Consider the following 21,079-nt stretch of genomic DNA (forward strand, 5'->3'; position numbering starts at 1 on the left):
TGAAGCAAACAAATTCATTTTCACTCAGTCATAAAAACCCAAAGTTATTAAAAAAGCCACAGTTTAAAAATAGATTTTAAACTTTTTTGTTTTTTCCTAGAATTAGGCTAATCCAGGTTTTAACAGAACAATAATTTAATGATTTAGAAAATGATTTATTAAGACAAAAATATAAGTAAATACCCGCATCAAGAGGAAACATCTGAACTGTTCAAAAAGTTTTTTGAGGTATTAAGCTCACTAAGAAGAAATTCAACGTTTAGATTTCGTCGAAGGCACTCAAAAATAGTTTTTACTTCATGCCATTATTGATGTCTATTAATAAATAGTAAGCTATGGTTGAAGTGAAATCAAAGACTGGTCTCACACCAGGCCAGCGGAGTGCGGAGTTGTTTCCAAGTTTCTTGTCAGATCCTTCTTTGCCGATTGACGAGAACGTTTTCCCCATGCTAAGGGTGGGACGATTCCTCATGAAGTGAAATGGTTGAAGTGAAATCAATCACTGGTTCTACAACGGGCCAGCGGAGTTGTTTCTACATTTCTTGTCAGATAACTTTTTGGCCGATTGGCGAGAATGTTTGTCCCACGCTCTAAAGGGCGCCGGTTCAACACCACTATCAACTGTGTTTCGTCAAGACACTTAATGGCATGAAGCAGCTGACTCCATGACTACATGTTTTTTCGCTGCTTCTAGTTGTCTGTTGTGTTGCATCTTTGATTGCAGCGTTGGACTACTGTAAACGCAATAAGTATAAAATAAAACATGATCATAATTTCTGCAATTGCAAATCCTCTTCAAAAAAATTGTCAAACATTAGTTTCTAGGAGTGTCCCGAAATGAAAGGTTTTGCAAAAGTACTCTTTTGTGTCCTATCTCGGTTTTAGATGAAATGTACGGAAAGGCAAGAAAGCCAATTTTCTTGCTCACCTTCAGGTATGCCTTTAAATATCCTGCCAAAAGCACGGCCAAGCAGTGCCAAAGACATGAATCATATTGACGAACAGTGAATAAATCTCTCGAAACAATATGTTGCGTAATAGCAGGTTGTATCACAGCAAATGGATGATGCATAATGTCATGATTGCCTGTGTATTGCGCAACTGTGTTTGACGGAACCTTTAATGACATTGCTAATTGGTTTCGATTGTTCGGCCAAAGTTTTGAAGGATAGCAAATCTGTAAATTGGTTATTAGGCTAGAAAAACTGAACGTTGGGTAAAAACTAATTAATTTTATTCTAAATTTCGCCTTTAATCAAAGTTTTCAGAAGCGGCAATATTTGACCATAGAATGCTACATAAAAACAAACTCCGGTAAGTTTAACGTGGATCAGTTTAACTCTTGTGCGTCCGAGGGTTAATTGAGCTCACGCTAGTTCACGAAACACCAAGTGGTAGTCATACAATCTATATCTCACCGCATAGTGGCGCTAGTGAGCACAAAACACGTTTTCAAAGCTTCAAACGTGAAGCCAGTAGGTTAATTTATTTCTTAGTTTGTTGTTAATTGCTGTTGCAAGCTTACAAGTCAATTGCGTAAATTTGTTTTTTTCTATAACATTTTCAATGTGAAACAACCAGACTTATTCCCTTGCAACTCGCTTGTTTCCTATGTTGTCATCGGGACCATTGCCAAGTTTTAGCTTGCCATGAGTCACTCAAAAATGGTTGTTACAGTCTAGATGGCAATTAGATTGAAAACAAGGCGACCGTTATTTTAGGAAAGAAAAAAACACAAATGAATATGTTATCTTATGCTTGTACGAGTTAACCTTTAGCAAGTTGCACAGTTGATAAATAAAGGTTGTTTGAAATGATTTTTTTATGGAAAATCAAACAAGAAAAAGCTTACCAGACGAAAATCATTTCAAATAAAATTTTTTTGAAAGAAAATCTTTTTTTAGAACCTAATCAAGATCAAACGATTCTTTGCTACCTTATACGCTCAACTATTACACTGAACTTTTATAGCTTGCTGCAGCGTTTATTTCAAAAGGCGCAGCTACAGCATTAAATGTATCACCATATGTTGCCTATACAGGTGCTCCCTGAGGCCTACCGTGCAACTTCCCTCAAACATGTGATAATAGCGACCGGCCTATATCCATCAAAACGTGACATGGACGGTATCAAGTCACGTTGGATAGATAATGCAGCGGTAGATCTCTCGCTATGGTACCAACAATAGGTAGACATTACGCTATATAGCAGCATCTTTAAAGATTTTTTAACTTTGTCTGCAACCATGGTATGTAATCCTTTGATGTACTGTGTTTTTTTTCATGTGCTTTTGAAGTAACTAAGATTAACAGAATGAAGTTTTTCGGTACAGGTATTTGAAATTTTGTTGTCTGTAAATTGTTTCATCGGTGCTGCTGGTAAGTGGAGAGCTGTCCTTAAAGTGCGTTGCTCAAGCGCACACCCAAAGATCGATCTCCCCATAAACTGTTAGTTGGACCCACCTCTGAACAACCGTTGCTTGTTATGGTAGCTTGTTTCTTGCAAAATCAGTCGCCAATTCAACTGAGATAGAGCGGAAAAAAAAAAGAAAAATCAGTAAAAAGCAAAAAAATAGCACCGTCATCACTGATATGAAAAGAATGTTTGCAGCAATCACCAGCCCGAACAAAGATGGTTGGCCGTTAACAGGAAATCACAACTTTCTGAAGGGATGCGACAATCAATTTTTTTATCAAAGCTTTTCAGCGGAAAAGAGATGTCTTTTTAGTTTGTTGATAAACCACATTCTCTGCTGGCAACGCACTTGCCAAGCCTAGTGCACGAGAAGGTTGTATGCCAGCTGCTTATTTTTCAGACTTAAGCTTTCGTCATTATTTTAACTTTTGTTTATATTTTGGACAACCATTAGCCTTAGAGAAGTCGCTCTGAAGCAGAAATGCATATGCTTTTTCATCAACTGTTAGATGTGAATTTCTACTACTTGTGAGGTAGCTAACTTTTTTTTACATTGTATTTTTTGTTACCCGTTTAAGCAATTACTGTGTGAGGCAGGGTTGATGAGTTAGAGTCCGGTGCCATTAAGAAGCCCTGGCTCCTGGCCCCCAAACAAGACCTTTCTAAAGAAACAACGGCATTTTGAAGTATTTACGGTGTTTTCTTCGACTAGGGCCTCTTTGAAAGATGCTGGACCCCTAAAATTATCCTAAATCAAAATGTATCTTCTTTGACCTTCGTCAACTTCTTCGTATTTTCCTTGATCTCCATCAAAACTACCGGTGTTAGGGAACTTCAAGAGAGAACAAAAAAGGGGAGGCTGCTATTGCTTAGGTTTCAAAATTAGCGTTACTAAAAGAGTGATGGAGACATATACCTGGTTGATCTCAGAGATGTCTCCCACCAAAGGAATGTGACATTTTTAGCTTGCTTAGCCGTAAAATGGTGTTTTTATGTCAAGTGTTTAGAGAATCGCGAGGCCAAGCAGTAGACAACTAATAATTGTAAGAGTCAAAGTTCACAGCCCCATGGCTCTCTCGGGAAACATTAAAGCATTTTCGTTTGTGAGCGGTAAAATCTGCCAAGAAATATGTGGCTATAAAACGTTTTAACATTACTAACAATAAACTTGACTCCTCGATGTCTCGCTGTAATAAATTACTTGAAATACAAAAAAATAGTTTTCCACTATCATTGTAAAATAATGCCTTGAACGTAATGAAACCGACAAATCAGATCTGTTTTCGTTGATTCCACTTTAAAAATTAGAAAATCTCAGCAATGATCTCATCAAAATGTAAATCATAAAAATATTGATAAGCATTAAAACAAAAACAATTTGTTCACAACAACTAAGCGTGAATATGATTGTGATATCAGACGATCAATGAAGTTACGACTGTGGCCGGTAGCTTGACTTGTAGTCCGGGTGACCCACACTGTCTGGGAGTGATAAAACACAGAGTCCCTCTAGCCTTCGGACTAAAAAGGTTCAATGGAAGAGAACTTGAAGTAATTAAGACAATCAAGCATTTATGAACATTTTGCCTTTTTATAAAGAAAATAAACATCAGAAAGCCCATTAGTTCCCGGATACTATCACCAACTTCATGGGTTGCTAGAATATCTCTTCTTTACGTTCGCTACAAGTACACAACTGAAGCAATGCACTATAGTATATACAGTAAGTCTATAACGCAGGGCTGTGAAACCGGGCGAAGAATATACAGTTTATAATTGGCTGATCCCGACTCCGGATACGCCAAAATTTCCCCCACACTACGACCCCGACTCCTCAGCCCTGTTATATAAGGGCCATACATCGATTTAATGTCTAAGGTTCATTCATTACTTGTTGCTGGGGCAGGTGTTGATAAAGAGGCACGTCCCTTGTTAAACTGAACGACATAATCAGAGCTAATCCAAGCGAAATTTTTGTGTGATCGAAACGAAAGTATTCGCCAAGAATATAATTTGTAACAAAATCAAAGGATTTTGTTGAAATGAAGTGAATATGTCTATGCTGAACACTCATTAGCAAGTCTATTTGGATATTATTTTATTTAGTGTCAAATTTACAATAAATATAAATATTCTTTCTTTCGAAATGAAACGAAACCAATTATGTTTACCTCCAAAGAAAATGAAATGCCTTGAAGTATTTTCTGTGGAGCTGATCTGTTGTAAATAAATCAACTTTGACTAGCATCGTGTAATTCCGACAGGCATGCGTCTGTGATAAATTCGGCCATTTTGCTACAATGCATTGATTCAGCTGAAAGACTCTTGTCAGTCAGCACCGCTGTTTGAAGGCATGTGTGAAAGCACGAACAACTGACATAAACAAACTTGTCAGGGTTTGGACTGGTCAAGTGGTGAAAAAACATTTAATGGTATTTTCAAAGATATTCACTTTTTAAGCTTTTTTAGTTGGAGAGATGAAAAAGTTGCTGTACACGCTATAGTGTTATATTTCTTCTGGCAGTTAGTATTAGTGGGTGAAATAGGTCAATGAGTGAAATAAAAGTTTCAAGGTGAAAATCCACACTTAGTTGCAAGGAGGAATAGGGTTATGGAGTTTCCATATAAAATATTTGTATTTGTATCTTGCAAAAAAAAAAAATTGGATAAGTTAGTGTGTGGTGTTGATATATTACATGCATTTACCGAATTTAATTTTCAAATCTGTTTCTTTTTGTCATTTGCAATATTGATAAACTTTTTAGTGAAGGTTATTAGACCTACACTACTTTCGCATAAAGTTATGAAGACTATGCAACTTTAGGATCTGGCTGTACAGTACATTAGATTATGGAAACATATTGAAATAGTATGCAATACAGTATATAACTATCAGCAATACTTTAAAGGCAGTGGTTCTTAATCGGGGTCCGCAAACCCCAAGAGGTTCTAGAAGCAGTTTCAGGAGATCTGTGAAAGTTTCCGAGTTTGCAGCATGATCGATAAACTACCAAATTAATAAGTTGGTTGTGCTTTGTTTGTGTATTATAGTGATTTTTCAAACTGTGCGTCGCAACGCACTGCTGTGTCATTTGAAATTTCAAAGGCCATCGCAGAAAGGTTTGGTTTCCAACTAAAAAAAATCATAGATATGAGTTAAATCTTTTAATAAAGCGACTTTGGCTATGTAATTATGTTAACTTAATTCTTTCGGGACAGCAGATCGTTGATCAATGCTTAACTTAGAAATGCAAACGTTAGTCAGCAGTCTATCAACACTCACAGTTTTGCAATGACTGTGATTATAACGAATTAATACTGATTGTAAATGAAAAAAGTGGAACATTTTTTGTAACGGTGGTAAAAGTTATATTAATTTTTGATAAAATTTATAGAAAAACATTAAATCAGCATATAGATTACTGATTTTTGATCCTCTATGCCAACTGATAGCTCATAACATAACTTCATCAATGTCATCAATCGTCATAATTGCGTCGCGAGTTAGGCAAGTTTTTCTAAGTGTGTCGCTTCGAAACTTATAACTTATGAAACATTTGATTCCATTATAGAAGAAGCGATATACCAAAATTTCAGATACAAATTTTTTTAGGGACGGCTTCGAAGGCAGCAAAAGGGGTCCGCCAATACAACAAGGTTGAAAACCACTGCTTTAATGTATTCAATGATTCCAAATCAACAGTCAATGCGCTGTGACAGGTGTTTACACAAGACAGTGATTGAACTGGCCTATCAATATCACTATTTTGATTGCACAAAGATGATTCAGTCCAAATCGTGACATTAATTCGTTTAGTTTGATTCAATAATTTTACGCTGCAGTTCTGTTCACATGCGGCTGAGCACAGTCGGTTGTTTCACCGCAAAAGAGTTAGAAACCGTTGATGCAGTGGCAGGCACGCCCTATTTTCGGTTGCCTCAGTCATGATGCTGGAAGGGAGGAAAGAAAAACGTTTTGTTTTTGGGGCTACCTTTAACCAGTCTTTCAGACTATGTTGTAACAAACATACGAGGAATACTGACTGTTTTCGTCTTGTGCTATCCGTTGCTAACAGTTTTGCGTAAATTTTTTGCAGTCTGTTTTTACCCAGCACACAATTTTATCAATAAACTTAGCTATTTAAGGCTGACTTGAGATTTTATAGCACGAGTTTATAACAACGTGATTCGGTATCACGGTTCCAATTATTTACATCATTCTCAAAGTAATTCACGTTTTTTTAAGAATTTTAAACGACTTAGAACTTTCACTTTAGGGAAATGTTAATTTTAAAAAACAGCTTTGGCAACGCATGCTTTTTCTTTCAGGATGAAAAAATAAGCTCTGTAGGTAGATACTTGAATTTGTGTTGCAAGGAATAGCTTTTGTATTGCAAAGATAGTTTATTTTCTGCTGTGGAAGGGGCTCATTGAACTGACTAAGATTTTGAAAAATACAATATGAAAAATTGATTTTCAATACTTTACTTGATGTTTGCATTCAGTATGGGTATCTGAAGCCAGTGGTCGTCTACTTGTAGCACCCAATTGAAACAAAATGTTGTTTTTATATTGATTCGACATCTACAATTATTGAATCAATTTAAAAATAACTTATTTTTCTATCTGGCTGTGATTGCCTTACAGTTTACACTTTCGGCATGTTTTTTTTTTCTTTTGTAGCAGTTTTAGGGAAAGCTGGCTTTATAAATCTTTGTGTAGGTCAGTTTGTCTCTTTTCTGAAGGACCGAGAACAACTTCTTCGAAGAAGTTCAATCAAGAATTCACAGCAAGTATGTCCTAACGTGCTTCTACTGTATTTTGCGTGATTGTACGTTCAGTCTACTTACTGTACTTGCAGTCAGTGTTCCCTCTAAAGTAGGACATTGCGCAGTAACACTGGGTTATTTGCGCAGTGAAATTTTATTCTTGCACACTTGCAACGCTATAAATTTGAAAATAAAAAATAATTCAGTGTATTCAGAGCATAGTTCAACAATGTAAAATTTTCTTAGATGGAACACAGTTTACAGTACAGTATATCAATAGCATTGAACAGGTGAAGTACCTATTCAAAGAGGGATTTTTCTCATACATCTTGGAAGCTCTGCATTAAAAATATGTTTCTTGGGGTGTGAGACACATGTTTGTTAAAACAAGGCTTTTCAGTAGCTTATGTAGACAGGAGAGCTCTTCCTGGCATTCAACACAAGGCTGAGTACTCACTAGAAAAGTTGTCGATACTCAGTGACACGAAAAATAATGGTGCGATACTGATGAGCTCACTATCATGAGCGAAACACGTGTCTATCGCTGTCACTTTTGATACAATCGACTGCTGAGAAACTGGGTTTTTTAGTGTTTAGTTTCGGCGAAAGAAAATTTAAAAACTAAATCGAAAAGTAATTAACACTTAGTCATTCTCAATTTCTTTACTATCTCTTTGCAAGTGCATTGAAAAGTCTAAATTCTCAAGTTATAACTTTTCAGTCTAGATGTGACACTGCTGATAAACGAATTGTGATAAAGAACTGCATCTAATGTCATGTTGATAACTTGTTCACAATTTCTGTTTTCAAACCGGCATGTGGCCTACGTGTCTACTAGATGTTCAATATGAGCTTGGTTACAATGATACTTTGAACAAACAAAGAATGTTTTTTTGTGTCCATCAAAAGTATGCTTATGGTTTTTATTATAACTAAAAGTATAAAACAAGTTAAGGCAAGTATAAACTAAGATGTATAAAAAGTTACAATATTTCAGAGTTTCAGCAGGCTTCACCAAAACTTGTCAAAAACAAGATCGAACCGGTAAAGACTGGATCAAGCCGGAAACTTCATAAGGAAACGTACGTCTTCATTTGTCATTCTTCACAATATGCTTGTGCTTTTTAAGGTAAAGACACAGTAAACGCTTGAAATGATTGATGAATTAACTACTGAAAAGTTTGTTCGAAAAACACTGTGTCGGTTTCTTTAGCATATTGAACTTTCAGTAAGTTAATTGTAATTCTTATAACAAAACATCTATGCCAAGGGCCTCAAACATGCGGCCGGCGAGGACTTTTGGTGCGGCTCAAGATACATTTTTAAACTTTAAAATAATATTAACAACTACAATAGTGTAGCTTAAATATTTTTTCTATGGATTTAGAAAGGTAAAATTCACTCTACAATTGTTCAAAAAGTCTGAATATGCCCATCAAACTTCACACGACTTTTTAGCACTACTGTCGCGCAGGGGCGAGAACTTCGTATTGTTACATTGCAACCACATTGCCCATTCACTTATTGTGTGGTTGTCCCAATAGTAACCTTGGTATTTGCTCAAGTCAGTTCTTCAAGAGTTTAGTTTTTCCGCTCTTTTTGAAAGTTGATTAGAAGATTTTTACTCTCCAAGCCCGTCATTTCATTTGCGTTTTTTTGGGTTTGCGCAGTGGTTTTCCATCTCTTTGTTCAGACTACTTTTTCTTGCAATCTAACGTTCCTGGTACGTTCTTACTACCTTTTTTATTGCGTTTTTACTGTGCTATTTTATTCATTGAATTCTTATTTCGTATTGCGGCCCAGTTTATTTTACAAGTGTTCATTTGGCCCTCAGAGCAATTTGATTTTGAGACCCTTAACTTATGCATTTATATTGACGTCACAAACTGATGACGTATGATAGAAAGGTAGTTATCTTCAATGCACGACAATGACGAATGCAATGTAGTGGTGATTATGTTGTGTACTTGTCACAGTGATCAAACTTTCTATAGATCCAACAGTGATCCAACTGATTTTAAAAAGTGTAATTGCTCACACTAAACACCAGGTGTAGCCTACATCAGCATGCTCAAAAATGCGCTTTTCTGAGAAAGACCAAGAACTTTTGGCGTAATCTTGTCACAACTAAAATGTTTAATTTCGTGCTAGCTCTAGAAGTAAAACTAATTCAGTACTGTACAATGTACATTTGATTCTGTAACCTACCGATCACCTAATGTTGGGCCAAGTACCTCAACATTTAGCCCGAGTTACCGTCACTGTTTCAGGGATGACGAAAGAAAAAGCCCGTCGACCCTTAAATTAGTAATGAGAAAGACCACACCACCAAAAACTAATTCTCTTTCTCTCGGTGCCTTTCCTTCAGCTACTACGCCCAGGCATGGAGGAACCACGTGGGCCTCATGGGCCTGGGCCCACCTACTTTAGGTCGCCCCCCAGAAGTTGGATTGACTTTGACTGCTGAGCCTCTGGGCCTACCTACAGTACTTTTAAAATGGTTCTTCCATGCCTGGCTACGCCCACCCAATTTATTACACCCTGGGTCAACGTGAGGGATGGTTTTCAAAATCCAGCTTAAGCCGGGAGTCGAACCAAGATTGCATGATTGCATGATTGTAAAGCGAGCGCCTTATCCGCTGCGCCATCCCACCGCATAAGCAATTAATTAAGTACATACACGTTTTTACCTAATGAGAACAAACTTATTCATGCATCAGCCTACTAACATGTTAGACATCTCATGCACTACTTCTGCATAGTAGCCTGTAGACTCCTTGTCGTTCTTTATTATTATTTTTTTTGTAAGAATTCATTTTCATCAAAGCAGTCCAGACAGCAAATCAACCGTTTTATATTTTGATTCAACGTCTGCAAATGTTAAATCAATGTAAAAGTGGTTGATTTTCTGTCTGGGAATCACTTACTGGTGCATTAAAGATGCAAGGTTTTGAAACTTTAACAAAAAAGATGCTCTGTTGGATTTTTTCGGTTTAATAAAGCACTTTTATCGTCGATTCTCACAAAAATGTGTCTGTTCAGTGATTGAATTTAGAAACGTGAAGGTGATCAGCTATTTTGATAGCAGGCTGTTGCCTCCTTTAACACAACCAACCCTCACAGTTAATGATTTGTATGCGGTGCAGCCCATGAATTAAAAACTTACACAACCAAACCTTCATACATTGTGTGAACAAAAGAAAACCTAATATAAGTCGACCAAATTTTTCGAATTTTTATTTCTAATTGTTAATTCTTAGAGGTGACACATTTTTTGTATGAGTTCAGATTTTTGAACAAATTTTGTACGATGAATCGATGATCAAACTCTTTCTCATTCTTGACTCGTGTTGGATATGCATATCTGCATAGAAAGTCCACAAATAGAAAGAGAAAAACAAGTAAACAGATAATCGATAATTCAATAATCCAACTACCTCAATCATATTTTCTTTGCAAGTTCTCACTCTAACCACCATAGAAAGCAATCTACATTTTAAAAATCCTTTTTAATCAGAGGATAATTCTATTTTGTTTCAATAGTTCAGCCTTGATTTGCCTTCCAGATCTTCAACGCATTGATCCCATAAAGAAGATACTGTGTGTATCACATATTATAGGATTTGTGAGCAGAAGTAGCCTACTTTTAGAAGCAAGAGGATATTTACTTTCAGAACTGAGATCTTCACCGTTTTCACTTTCGCTTACTTTTTTACCCCTTACTTTAAAATTATACATAAACTTACTCTACCCGCAATTTTAGGGTCAACATTTGTGGTTCATCTTTTTAACTTTGTTTGAATTTATTTTCTTGATACAAAAAATTTAGACTTGAGGTAGAATTCCCATCGGTTAAGTAGCCCTGCATTACAAGAACGTATTATCAGAATTTTGTACTTATTTACTATTATTAATATTGGCTCAGGTTGAAATTTATTTAGATTGTTCTTCTAAGGTGAATTTGATCTTGTAACATTGTTTTCAAATTTGATAAATTGTCTGTTTGACTACTGTATCCGTACAGTTTGCATCACCTCAAAGTGAACCAGATTGCCGGCCAAGGCTAAATGCTTATTTACATGCTAGTTGTTTTGACCGCAGAGTTGCGTACCTTCTGGTTTTGTGCCAAAACTGACTGAATGTCGTAATTTAAATAAATATTCAAAGGTTAGTTTTTAAAACGTATTTGGTGACATCGAGATGAAGTAAAATGAATAGTCAGTATGAAACTTAGTAGAGATAAGTGCAACACCACTTTAAAAAGCAATGTTCTCAAGATTTAGCGATAAAACATGACACAATTGTCACAATTTCTGAGGGGCAGACCTTTCAGAGCCCTAAGTTTAAAGCATATAGCCTCTTCCAAGTTGGCTGCTCGATTTGGGCTTTCTTGTAATGCTTATTAAGAAGAAACCAGCTTTGGTAAATGTAAATCTCTCAATTGTAGTTTTAAATCCACTAACGCAATTTATTGTTTTGCTGTTGTCACTTAAATGACTTGTTTTATCCATGTTTCTTGATGCATTTTTTATTCAGTGTTACATTTTTACGACATTGTTAGTGTCCAAAAGTGTCCACATTCTAAGTGTCCGCTTCTGAACTGGTTAAAATTAATTGAAAAACTTCCATTTGTCTTACGAATGGCAGTCTTTCTGACAACTGGCATTCGGGCAAAAGCCTGCCAAAGGTGGCTCGAAATTGAAGCCTGTCCGACGCAGTCAAAGATTACGTCAATAAAGTCCGGAAGCAAAATTCTGCGACGTTTTGGTTTGTCCAATCAGAACGTGCTTTTTGTCGCAGCCAAAATGACTTGCTTCTGTCTGGTTGCACTAGTCATAGCTCGAAAGGAAGAGTTTGTTTGATGATTGTTTTGAGGAAAATTTATGACTTTTTTGGCAAGTTAACTTTTTCTGTGTATATTTTAGCCAAGCAGATGCATAGCTTTGGTTTCAAAATCCTCATCAGGCTGAATCTCGGTATCTTGTTTTAATTCAATCATATCAATTCATAAGACGCCCATACTTTCTTCTTCCCTAGGCTAGCTTTTTTAGTTTTAAATCTATTGTCGCGACAACGACACACAGTTGGTAGTTTATGATATTTTTTTCGCAAAACTGATAGCTTCTGTTGTTATACATCAGTACCGGTTTTTCTGACAGTCATTATCCAATTGTTTGTGATAGCTGAAAAGGCGTACAATGCTGTTTAGCATACGAGAACGTTAATTAATTAAAAGACATTGAGAAGTTCTGTGCCTGTGCGATCACATAGCTTCTTGACAAACGCTTTTGAGCTAAGACTGCTGTTGTGTGAGCAGTAAGTCCTTCTTGTTAACACTTAGACTACAAATCATTGATCAACGTCTCCAGACGTTGAATCAACGTAAAAATGGCGGATTTTGCTGGCTAGGCAGTTTGTAATTTGTGTAGCCACACCACATAAACAATAGGCTACATCAATTTACATTGAGGTTTGTTTCTTTCTGTGCTGGTCGCTTTTTGAGCGTAAATTCGAAAAATTAAAAGGGGGAAACATTACTCTGCATGTGCTGAAAGTCCGTATCTTGCGAACGGAAATGACGCAACATCAACTTATGGCCCGCAAATTTCTTTTCGTTGTTGCCAAACAGCAAGCAAATCGTACAATCACAAAGCTTGGATTTCTGCCAATAGGAAACTGACTGCAGGCAACTCAAGCATATGGCTGCAAATTTTAGTCTTTACTTTTCCTACATTAACTAAAAAGTAACAAGCTAACTCTTTTTTCCAGTGATTTAATTTTCAATGTGACCAACAGCTGTTTTTAGGCCCACTGCCAAAAAGTTGAATGCTGTTTGCATTATTTCGAGTGTGTTTTGTTTCGAGCGGGTGTTTCGTTAATTTCGCAAGTATATATTGGAAAAGAAATACCTTTAAAACCTTCTATGCGTATAGAGTCGGCGTTAAAACTGTAAAATTCAGTGAATAATTCCACTTGGCAAAATCCATTCTTTATATATTGATTTGCGCTGTTGTCTGCAAAATCCACAAATTATATGACTAGCATTCCAGACAGCAGATCCGTCGCTTCTTGCATTAATTCAACGTTTGTGGACGTTGGATCAATGTAAAAATAACTGATTTGATATCTGAGACGTTTGGTGACGTTTTAATTGTTCATTCAAAACTTCGATTAGAATTTAAAAGGAAGTTTCTGTCAAAGAACAATGTTCTATTTATGTTGTTGATGGTTCATGAAAATTTATAGATTTCAAGGGGTATGTTGATGATACTTGATCTTTAAAGATTTTAATACCATTACTATATTCATAACTTGAGTTTCAAAATTTGAAATATTGAGAGACGAAAATTTGCTCTTTTGATTTCGCTGAAGATATTATTTAACTAAAGTAAGCCAGTACTGCATTGAAAATAATTTGTTTAAACTTACTCGCTCACAAGCAAAGAGAGTACATTTAGGAACTCATGACTGATGACATTTAAGTGTTAGCAGCAACTCTTGTACTTTGCCTATCCGCTTGGCATAACTTCTTACCCGAAAAACCATAAGATTTTATCTAATTCAGTCTGGTACTTGCGAACTTTGTCTGCAAAAACCAACCTCACCTGAACTCGGTTAAGCCAAGAAAACACTGAGACATGTTTCCATTTGGCTACAGAGTGTGTTGTGAAATTATGAGGAAACCTATTACTCTCAAGTGAAACTGTAATGATTACCACGTCAAAATGACGCCATTTTAACAGTCAACTGTTGCAAAATATATTCCTGATTATAATGTTAATCACATGTGCAAAGGAAATTAGTTTTTGGGGTGACTTTGGGACTGACGAAAGAGTTAAACCAGCATATTGATGAATTGCGGCCTATTGCTTTTTGTAAATCATACGCTACTTCAAACTTCACCATCGCTACAGCGTAGTATAAAGTATCAATGAACTTTGTCAACTACTTTGCCGTGTTTGTACAATTTGAAGCACTACTTTTATTATTATTTGACCACAATTTTAATCATTGTAAAAACGGAAAATTTTTTTGAGTATTTAATAAAGAATCCAAAAAAACTTTAATCTTAATAAAATGTGTAAAACATTCTGAACTGTTGTTCAAATTTTTATCAAACCTGCCTAAGTCCTCGGCAAATTCAACCGTCGGGGGTGTGGTCGCACTCCCTGCACCCCAAGCTCCAACACCAATGATTTTAACTGCCAAGTGCAACGCCTATATATAAATTCCGGTCCCCACATTGAAAGTTCCCTTGCGCTGCAGTGAAGAGAAAAGAAAAATATTTACCGCTAATGTTTACAGTGCTAAAATTAGCTGCAACACTTGAAATAAGCACAAATCATGGTGTCAATTTCTTATATAACTTCAATTGGTTGGTTAAGTACATGGCAGAGAATCGTGCCAGGGCATAGGCACAATATTGGTAAGCATGGCATTCCTGGCATCCTTACTTTTGTATCGTGTTTTGTCTAAGTTTGCATTATTACTGTTCCGTGACCGTTTTGCGTGTCTCCTCCTTTTCTATTGGTACGAAGACCAAAATATTGCAAAACGTTTGCTACTTTCACATCATGTATCGTGTCAGTCTTCTGTGAACTGCTTGTACTTAGAGCTTTTCAAAATAAGGCAATTGTAGCCCTACCCCCACAGTACTGGCAGCCTAACGATGTAGGCTGGTGTAGTTTTTTGACTTTATTTTTGGAGATAAAGATGAAGCCATGTCATAAATCTTGTGACCATTTGAAGATACCTGCATTTGCTGTTATTGATGAAGCCATTAAGAATTTAGAAAAATTACATCAAAAGATTGTTTTGTAATTTCACTGTTTTACTTCTCATCAGGGCCGTGAGCACCTTGGACCAGAAAAAGAAAGCCTTTTAATATTTGCAGTAATTGTTTCTGTAAAAACTATTTTCATGATATTTAAAAGCGGTTTTCCCACTTTTTTGTTGCCTTCCTGACGTAACGCTGTGGCTAAGACATTGCTGGTTCCTCCGACTGACTTGCTTGATGCATCTCTGCCTGCACAGGATCTTGAGCCGTATTTATGCTATGGATGTGATGTGATAGTTTGTAAAGATGGTTTCGTACTCAAGTATTGAGCTGCGACAATAGGAAGATAAACTTCTCATCATAGTTAGACCTTCAGCACTAACGAGAGGGAGGTTGTCAGTTCCTTTCTCTCTGCTGTAGACATAACTGCTTGTCACCAGAAATCATGGAACCAGCAATATGCCGTGGTATATTCTGCAGACGACTGTTATACGTCTGCAGACGTTGAATCAATGTAAAAATGGCGGATTTCGATGTCTGGTACGTTGGTAGATCGCCTTTGAAAATCAGAAATGAAGAACAACGAAACGTTAAGGCTTAGTCCATCATTATTTGTGCAAATGTGCAAAAACGAAAGCAAAGTACGGTAGCATTTAAATTTGACCCATGAAACAAGCTGGTCTTTTTTACATCGATTCAAAGTCTGAAAGTAAAAGAACTGATTTCATGTCTAGTATAGACTTTGTAGCCATGAAGAACGAAAAATTTCAATTCTGTAAAACATCTCAATTTATTTTATTTTTTTGCATATTTTAAGTCAACTAGGCCTACGTATCCTGGTAGCAAATCATTCATTCTAAATGTGTTTCAAAGTTTGAAACGTCTATTTAACACAACTTTCACAAATTAAAAAAACATATTGTAGAGTGTAATTGACGCCATAGCTTCCACATGTCATTTCGGTGAAATGTCAGAGAGACAAATAGTTGCGCAAGCTTGACAGGTCCGAGAAGTAGACTTTTGAACAGAGATTTAATATCAACCTTTTGACTTCCAGTAAGATAAATTCTGTCTTTTAAATGCTTTGCCAAAAAGGACTTTTTCCACCGAATATTAATGTTCTAAAAAGTTACGCTTAGAGTTGATATTTTTGATTTGTTAGTTTTCAATGTGTTTTCTTAGATTTCGTTACAGCAACAGTTTGACATTTTCTAGATATTTTTTTATCTATTTTAGGTCATGGTAGCATTTTTACTCAAGCTGATGCCATTTAGGATTTTCGGTGTTTCGTTTTACCGCTTCATCAATGATTGTCACACAAAAGTTCTTCTCTATTTGATTCTGCCTATTGCATTTCTCTCCACATTTGTACTTTGATTTCATTCGTATATATTTTAATTGCGTTTATATGCACAATATTGCTTCATTTCCTTGTTGTTGTTGTAATACAGCACCCTATCCGAAACTTTTTGCCTAGTAATATTCTGCTAATGACCTGAAACTCACTGTTGACGATTTTATAGCTATCTATATTATTTAGCTTTGTTGCCAGATTAAAAGATATTTTATGGTTAAAATTATTTTCGAGGTACTTTTGTCAATCATAACCCGTGAGATGCAAAATCGTAGCCTACTTCTGTAGTAAAAGAAACAAAATCAGCCTGAGCAAGTGATACAATGGAGATTGCAGGAAAAAGGTTAGATTAAGAGCCCACTGACGTCATTTCTGATGCTATTGTCGTAATTTTTGAAGTAAGGCAATCAAACTTGGATCAATAATTGTTATGTTTCACTTACTAAAAAGTGTGCATATTTTTATGGTGCAATTTTTATTAAACTCATTAGCCTGCACGCAACTGATAGTCTCAAACAAAATTTCACTCATTCAAATAGGCACATCATCACTTTCTATCTTCTATATTCCATGTTTTATCTTTTTAAGCAGCAAAAATGGCAGAAGATGCCTTACTCGTCAATTTTCCATCTTAAGCATCCTATTCGTTGTGCAAAACCTTTCACACAGTAGATAGACGGTTATTTTCAGGCTGCTTTGGTTTAGCGTCTAAATGATTGATTGCTTTGGATGTAATGTAATGTTTTCGATTTTTAGTTGTTCGTTTAAAAGTTCATGTTACAAATGCTTTTACTGTGCTGTCAAAATGCATATTAAAAACTTTTAGAAATTTATCATGCTATTTAAACACGCTGGCCGTATTACTTTTAATGATGATGAAATAATGGGCCAAGCAAAGCAATATTGCATCGTGACATTGCCAAGTTATTACTTCTCATCCAAAAAGGTTAGATCTGCAAGCTTGCCATAAGTATGCGTATCGCGTGATCCATATGCAGGAATTTACATTCAAGTCGACTTCATCCGCCCAGCAGTAAACAGCTGCTTCTTACAGACAGTGTAAATGTATTTGCACAAAACAGTCAGCTTGTTGAATGGATCTGCAGCTGAACCATTTGCTTTTTTTTTGTTGCAAAGCGTTGGCGCTGTTTCGTTATCTTTTTGCTTCTGATTTTGCTGCAAATATTGTGTTGCCATATATTCTGAATTTTACATCAAATCGACACGAAACCTTGATTTTTTTGCGCGATATTTCTTTAAAGATCAAGAAAAAAAGTCAAAACTACAAAGAAAATGCAAAACATCCAGTGGCGTCAGATTACCATGTGGAAAATACGGAGAGCAACAAATTGGAAAAAACGGCTACAGACCAAAATAACTTCTGTAGGTCAAGAATATGAGTACCAAAGGCAAAAAAGTGAAATAAAAGAAGATACTATGTACAATTGTACATTAGGATTTAGGATAAACAAAGCAACAACTTAGTTAAGAGAAAGAATTGCTGATAACATTTTCTAAACAGTAGAATAACCACCTGGTAATGACACAGATTTCAGACAGATAACAGCGGATAATTTTCGGTCATTTTTCTCTGCTAGATGACGCGCAAGAGCAAGTAGAATGGTAAAAGCTCAACGAGTTGTTACGAGCAGTCCGTGGTACCATTTGCTGGAGTTACTCATTTCGAGTTTTTTGTTGATGGGTGAAAGGTCACCTGATCTGTCCCGGCTTAAAGCTTGTGTGGACCTGAAATTGTTTCAACACATTTTTACTTCAGCTACAAAAAACAGGAGATTTTGGTGATATTGATTTCAACTAAAAATACATACGATCAGTGGCGTGTGCAAAGGGGTAAGTTAAGGTTAGACAATGCCCCACCTCTTCTAAAAATTTTACTTTACCTTGCCCATGCTAAAAATATTAAAGAGTTACTTTTTGCTCGTCCCCTGAAATAGGATAAGGCTTGATAAAGATTGTTTAAGTGTTGGATAAAGTTATTGTAAACGATAAAAATATTAAAGTGTTGCCTAATTCCTGAAGTAGGAAAAAGCTTGATAAAGGGGATGGGAGAGCTAGTTTAAGCTTTCAGCTTTTCTAGATGAACAACGACTCCTTGTTCTTTTTTGTTTATGCTTGGTGTCTGATCCGAGTTTCTCAAAGCTGTCTGTTATATCTTTCATTCCACGAACTACCTCTTACCACAAACTATCGTCTATCGAATGTGAATACTGAGACAGAAAAAATGCGTTTGTAAAATGACTTATGTTTTTGTGAGTCATTCCGGATTTTCCAAGATTATCAATAAATTTCAGAGATAACTTCATGCAAATTAGTTACTTTTCCACAACTCTATGCTTATAATGAACGGAGCTTCGCTTATAAATCTGCTAAGTCTTTTTTGTTGGTTATTGTTGGAAAGTTTGTTTGTATCTTTGCTTCAGTTAATAGTTAGCCTATATCAAATATCTCATCAACATATCTCTTTGTCTCTAGAATTCCAGTTCCGACTGTTGGGAGTAAAGTTCGAGTAGTTTTAGAACAGAAAGTGAATATTCGGCATGATTTGAAGTTAAAACAAAAAATACCACAGGCTACATCCTTACCATAAAAATCAATTATCTCATTTTTAGAAAATTGGTTTTGATTTGCTTTGCATTTTTCAGTGTCTTTGCACGACATACAGCTGCGGTAGAGGCGATAATATGCTTACAGATTTGAATCACAGGATATGCAGTAAAACTTTCTTACACAACCTTTGATTGACAGCAGTTGAAGTGGTCGTGATTAATTAGCCTGTTTCGAGTCGTGTGTGAGTTCACAAAAATTAACGCTTGCAAAAGATCAATTAAATAGCGGCTATAGTGTTACATCAGCATTACATGTTTACTATTCAGCCAGCCAGTCATATTGGGTTGTTGACAGGAAAACGTTCTTTGAAAACTAAATGAACAAAATTCTTGAATTTAATGCTTCTATTTCAAAAATATTTTTATTTTTGTCTAGATGTACAAAACTTTGGTTCTTTAATTTTAATACGTAAACCCGGAGATTTATTAGAGCAACATTTAAAAACTAACAACAATTGAAATTTTAGATTTACTGTATCAGAAAAAATTGCTTATCAATAGTGGAAGAAAACTTGGATGATTACCCACTGCCCTCTGTTACAATGACTTACTCTGTTACAATGACACTGCCCTCTGTTACAATTACAATGACTTTTCTAACATGGTTTCCAACCAGGTGTGCAGCATAAAGTGCAAGTATTTATAATGAAACAGCAATCCCTAGTTTTAAATGTTAAATACAAGTATAGTCTGTCAATAATCTGACTTCGTTTTGCGTTTCACCAAGAACAGCGTACAAAGGAACGATACGAAAAATTAATCCCAGCGAACAGCGTTTTTAGATTGATTCAACGTCAGCAGTCAGGCTGGTTTATATCAGAATGTACATATATTCCTATACATGGCCCGATGTTTTAACTTGTTACCTCGGAACTCGCTCAGGAAAACTCAGGCTATTTATTTACAGTCGTCCATGTGCAATATATTGGTTACTGCTACAGCTAGACGGCGCTCTCAGATTAAGTTCACCTCCTATACTGGTAACAACACACGCAAGGGATCTTACAGTGACGGTATGAAATGTTTCGAGAGGTTCACGTCCCTGCTGGAGCGACCTACAGATTACAATAACTCCGACGGTAAGGCAAGGAAGCCAATCTTCATGTCCACCTTCAGGCATATCTAAGTGTACTGTCAAAGACACAGCCGTGTGCTTCTGAGCGGTGACGAATAGTGATCTTCGTCTCTTGACAATGCATTCCACGTATGGTCGGGTGCATCGCCGTGTATGATGTTTAAATAAACAGCAGAACTTGAGAAGAAATTTTGCTGTCAAACAGATCTCAATCAGATTTTCGTGAACAAAGTAAACGATTACGCTTAACTTGCATATATATTAATTAAAGCCAATGGATTGGTTGAAGCCAACCCTCGCCTAGCTAAACAACAAAGCAACCGTTTCTTAAAAACAACGAAAACGTATAAACGTTGAAAAAACGTAAAAAGATGTCTGAGTAGCTGGTTAAAATGTGCTTGTTTGCTTGACTGAATGTGGTTTGACATTCCATCCGCTCATGTCAAATATTTTAAACTCTGGGTTTGATTTGCGCTTGACATTCAAAGTTGTAATATTGAATACTAAGTAAACGGTTTTAAAAACGCATCTTTAGATCTCTGAGAAATACGGATGTAGGAGTAAGAGGGAAACAATTTTGATCTCATAATTGCTTCAATATTGAATAGTTTGCATATAATTGAGTTACTTTGAAATATATTGGTATGAACATGATGTTTTTTTTGTCTTATTAAAGCTTATGTTTGATTTTTGAAGATTAAATGAACTGGAGGGCAAGGATACTAATCTTTGTGTCTACCTTCAGGCATGTCTCCAAGCACCTTACCAAGAATACATAGCATCGTGCGGAAGTTCTTTGGCCCCACAAACGACTATCGTGGTTTTTGTGTTGCCTGCAACTTGGTTCTCCAGCTACTTTAGTTCTTTTCAGTTTTGCATCATATTTGAGAGATTATTTATCGCCATAAACTTGAACAATAATAGTCATCACTGGTACAGACGATAAGATAAGATGATCACATATTTGTCCAAGCCTTTGTTATGACCAAAGTGGAAATCAAGTCCAAGGTTGCTTTCGAAATATTGGTAATTGTCCGCAATTGACAGGTTCATTCGTAATAT

This window comes from Aplidium turbinatum, chromosome 1 (genome assembly GCF_918807975.1).
Source record: "Aplidium turbinatum chromosome 1, kaAplTurb1.1, whole genome shotgun sequence".
Classification (NCBI taxonomy): Eukaryota; Metazoa; Chordata; class Ascidiacea; order Aplousobranchia; family Polyclinidae; genus Aplidium; species Aplidium turbinatum.